This window comes from Vulpes vulpes, chromosome 16 (assembly GCF_048418805.1).
Source record: "Vulpes vulpes isolate BD-2025 chromosome 16, VulVul3, whole genome shotgun sequence".
Taxonomy (NCBI): domain Eukaryota; kingdom Metazoa; phylum Chordata; class Mammalia; order Carnivora; family Canidae; genus Vulpes; species Vulpes vulpes.
Genome location: NC_132795.1, coordinates 73,673,360 through 73,678,263, shown reverse-complemented (window position 1 = coordinate 73,678,263; position 4,904 = coordinate 73,673,360). Strand labels below are relative to the sequence as shown.

Sequence of the window (4,904 nt, the reverse complement as noted above, 5' to 3'; positions counted from 1 at the left end):
CAGGTGAAGAGTCCCAACAAGGACTGAGCTGAACTTCCTACTACCAGAAACCAATAACTGGACACAAACCACACTCAGTTAAGTGGCAACCACCACGGAGAGAGGGGTTCAACTAGGGGAGATTAAGACAAATTACCCTTCTTCCCCTCTTGCCCTACCAGGCCCCAACCAGAAAAGTTTGACCCTGAAAAGGAAGAGGGAAGTATCTCAGAACCAACACATGACTCCCTTCACTGGACACTAGACATATCCACACACACAAACACCTCCCCACCCTGAAACTGGCTGCAGCAATTGGAGGACTGAATGCTGACCAAGGCCCTTCCCCACTCTAAGTCCCTAAGAGCAGAAACTGGATCCCAAGCCTGGATGATAGGAAGGGAGTGTCAGTGATATAAACCAGAAACAAGATGGTAGTTTTTAATGAACCTGAATGGATTTCTAATACTAAAAGTCACACTAAAGTTATGGGATCCATCCAGGATCTCAAGAAGGAAGGGAAAAGGGAAATATGATAGAAATTGGTTACAAGATTGGTTGGAAAAGAAATAAAAGCATGTCATGTTAAGGTATCACTGAGTGGAGATTCCTTAATCGATTACAATTCTGTTCATCTAACCCAAGTCCTTAAAGCAGCAGCAAAATGCATAGGTTTAGAAGGTTTGGAGTCAAGACACGTTTGAACAGTATTGAAATCCATTTTTGTGTGATCCTGAACAGGCTTCTTAAGCTTTCCAAATCTTTCTTTTCTGATCTGTAAAGAAGAATAATGGTACCCCTTCTTACAAGACCATGGTGAAGCTAAGACTGCAGTCAACAGGGAGAGGAGACATAGCAGACAACTTGAGGCCTCTGTGATCTCCAGTTAGGGACCCTCTCCCCATATAAAAGCTCACACCAGACTCCTGGTTGGCCCTTCTTGGTGTCCCATCCACCCCCAGTCAATTGTTATGGCCTTAGGTGCTTTTGTCAAGGCCTGGTCCCTTGTCTGTCTCCACTAGAACCCCTAGGAACGGAGGTGTGACAGGTCCTCAGAGAATAGGGAGGTACTGTTGCCTGAAGAAGGGGACAGGAAGCTGGACAGCTCAGAGCAACAGGTGCCCACTTCAACGGATCTTGTTGATTTCGCCTTTACCTTCCTCTCTTGGTTGCCTAGAAAAGTTATATATCAGAGAATTTAAATGATACAACCTGATTATCAAACCCAATCCCCCTCTTGTTGGAGATAAAGACCCCAAGGCCCAGTGGGATGAGCCAGTTACTAAAGGCTCTATAGGTGGTGTTTGGTGCCTTGGCAATTGGTTTGGCTAGAAATCTGGACACATGGGAATGAAAATCTCAAAAGCTGTCTCCCTCTCTGGGTAGGGCTGGGAGACAATAAGACACAGTAATCAGGAACTTGCCTCACTGATCTGCCTGGGGAGATTTATTGCCTCACGTGGATTATGCCAGGCACTATGGGCGTGGGTGTCATTTACACAGAGAACATTCTAACTCCCACCAGCCCTCCTAAGTTTCCTCCAAAGAGAATTCCAGTGGATGGCCATGAGCAATGCATGAGAGTATTTTTCAAATTGGGAATCAGTCAAGAAATCTATTTAGTTGGGTGAAAAGTAGACTTTTTTTTTTTTTATATTTTAAAAATATAGTCTAGAGCGGAAATATCAAGCAGTAAATGTAGTTTCATGAGACAGTTTTCTCACTTGCTCAGTTTCTCATTTTATATATAAAGCTATTTGACTAAAAGCTTCCTCCTCACTTCCCATTCCTGGCCCCCAACAGTATCATCCCTACCCCCTTTTTAAGGGAAATCCAATTCATTCCACAAATGCATATGGAATGCCAAGCATGCCGGATACCGGGAGACTATGACACAGTTTTTGTCCTCGAGGGACTCTCAACCCAGTGGGAAATAGCCTCCAGTCCAGAGTAGAGACTAGGAGAAAATGAAGAGAGCAGAGAGTGACAGATTACAGGAAAAACAATCTCTGAGCAGTGGAATAGGGAAGTAGGGGGAACTTGTGTTTTCTATTCTATAATTTGAGTTGGTTGTAATGAACATGTATCATTTTGGCAATTTTAAAAGCCCAGTAAAAAGATTAAAATGCATTAATGTGAATAATGAATGAAGTGTAATCTGAAAGTCCTGGCCCGAGGGAAAGAAAAGAAACACATTTAGGAGCAGTGCTACCAAACTAGGGCTCATTTAGTCCTTTTAGTATGGCACAAGGGTCTCTTGATCCCCGTCTTAAAATGGAGAAATCAAGACCCTAAAAGGGTCAAGCATTTTGCCCCAATTCACCAGCTGGTAAAATACAGAGCCCACCGCATTTCTGCTACAGGCCATTTCCATTTGCCAACTAAGAAACTAGGGACAATGACTCTAAGACCTCGGTTCTTAAGCTTTTGTAAACACTCAGTGTTTGCTACCATGTTCTTCCTTATTTTCCTTCAGTGATTAACAGTTAACCTCTTAACATAAAAAAAGGGTCTTTGTATTTTGGGGAGGCAGAAAGCGAAGCTTACTGGAGTAGCCAGCCTTGGGGAGGAGGGGGATGGCAGGAGAGGGGGAGGAGACTCTGGTGCTGGAGAGGAAGAGGGAAGCAGAAAGGAGAGAGCTGGCAAAGCCCAGGCCAGCTCAGCCTCTCCCAGACCCTGTGCTGCCTGGCTCTCCTTACAGGGGCTCTGCTGTGAGTGGGGGGCTTCCCAGCAGTCCTTGCCTTGTGGGTCATCGGGTCTCTCAGATCCCAGTGATAGGCTTCTGAGTCCCTGGGCCTCCCGAGCTCGAAAGCACTGTGATAACACCTGTTCACTTCCAACAGTTCTCCTGTGCCGGGCCCCCTCACCACGGAGGCCCAAGGGGTCCAGGATATGGTCCTGTGTAGTCCCTTCTTCCGCACGGTCCTCCTCAGATTTTCTCTCTCTGCAGGAAAGGGAAGAGAAAGAACAAGAAGACAGTGGCTGGGGTTGGATGGAGAGACACAGTGGAACTAAAGAAATCTGAGTGTCCTCCAAAAATGCCAGTCCTGTCATGTCCATCACCATCATGGTTACTGATCACGTTTCTTGAGCTCTTACCATGGGCCAGGTATCATCTCACTCAGCACTCCAGAATGCCCCGGAGTCCCAGGTCACACAAGCAATCTATGGCCAGGCCAGCCCCACAGTGTGCCTCCTCAGCTGGGCCTGAACACCCGTGGTGGGGCATCCTGCCTCCTGGGGTCCTGTCCTAAAGAAGAACAATTTGTCCTATGGCCACAAAGTCTTGAAGCCTATCCAATTAATACAAATGCTTTCTCCCCTTTGCCACTCTGGCGTTCCATTTCCTGTCACAGGTACATCTTTTAATTGGCCTGGATCCATCGATCTGATACGTTCATCCCCTCAGCCTGATGCATTCATCCCCTCAGCCTGATGCGTTCTGGCTTCATGAAGTGTCTGTCTCAGGTAGAAAATGACACCAGGTCCTTATGTACCCACTTGTTGGGGTGACCTGAGTTGGGATTTGAGCCAAGGTACCATTCCAGCTACCCCCACCCTTGCTCTGCCACTCTGTAGAGGGATGACTGTCCCATCTCTCCTGAGACAATTTAATAGCACCAGTATAACCTGCAAATGCTCAGAGTTATTGTAGACTTACAGATAGTTGGTGAACAGGCCACTGCATGTATTGATGTGACCCATGCCTCACTCTGAAAATTGCTCCCACCAGGCTCTTGAATTCCAGGGTCTGGGCATCCTCTGAGACACTCATTGGGCTGGGCAGTCCTCAGGCTCTGAGCTCCACCAGCAGGTGGGCAGCTTCTCTGGCAGCAGCTCCCCATTTTGGACAACCCAAGGTTGAAGAGGACTAAGAAAGCAGCCTGGGAGGATCACAGCCTGGGGAGTGGAGTCAGAGATCACAGTTTACTAATTTGGGATCTTGTTTACCATTGGATTCTCAGTGTCAGCACCATGCCAGGTACAAAAGAAGAGGCAATTGAATTTTAAGGCTGTCTCCCCTATGTAGGACCAGAAAGGGGTAGGCTCAACCCTAGGGGGTATAGACATGTTGCTATAGAGCCCAGAAAGAACCTGTCAGATCCAAAAGTCATGAATGGAATGCTTTGAGCTGCCCAGGAGTCAAGTATCAGACCCCCCCCCTGAGAAAGACCTTCACCAAACTCCTTACTTGCAAATGGAGACAACTCAGGTGAGTAAGGGCTTCCCTCTGGGGCAGAGAAACTGGTCTGACCCCCAAAGGAGACAGATTTCTCATTTGCACATCACTTTCTACAGTCCTCACAGCCGGGTTCATGGAAGCCACACCTTTGTCCAGGCTTCTTGACTCTTCACATACATCAACATCCAGGTCTGTGTTGTTCCCACCACTCAGTGGGAAAAGTTTTCCAACTCTGCGGATGAGGAAAAGTGAAATGCCCTCACCAGGGATAAAAGCACAGCAGAGAATGAAGCTGGACGCCAGTCTGGACTTCAAATACCTCTTCAGACACTTTCCAAGTTACAGTGCTTTTAACTTTGGCTGAGAGATTCTTGTCTCCTCTCCTGGACTGAAGCCTCTGGGTGGGCAATAAAGAGTTTCTTTTCTTTACTTCATTGAATCTGTTCTAGTCACCTAAGCATGGAAGTGAATGCAATTGTGGATGGGTGGTATTAAATGAATTTTAGCAGAGATGAAGTCTTCCTACCAGACCATCACTACCCCTCCCACTTTTACCCAAATATTTCAAAAGCGAATTTTTTTTCCTTCCATTTGTTGGTTTCTGTCATAGGACTAGTGTATATATAGAGAGCTTCTGAGCACAGACAGTTTGAAAAGGGCAAAATAAAAATAGCCGATTGGTCGATAATAGAATGGTAAAGTCTCTAAGTACCATGGGGGAGGGCATTAGTCATAAAGCTGA

At 46.5% G+C, this 4,904-nt stretch overlaps 1 long non-coding RNA gene across 1 annotated transcript; it reads right to left on the bottom strand.

Annotated features, from left to right (window-relative positions):
* Nucleotides 1-406: 406 nt before the first annotated feature.
* On the bottom strand, nucleotides 407-3,224 carry LOC112915329 (uncharacterized). Its single transcript, XR_011998009.1, has 2 exons — nucleotides 3,079-3,224; nucleotides 407-2,923 (listed from the first exon to the last, which is right to left on the bottom strand). It is a non-coding gene; the product is annotated as an uncharacterized lncRNA (long non-coding RNA).
* Between the last annotated feature and the right edge of the window lie 1,680 nt (nucleotides 3,225-4,904).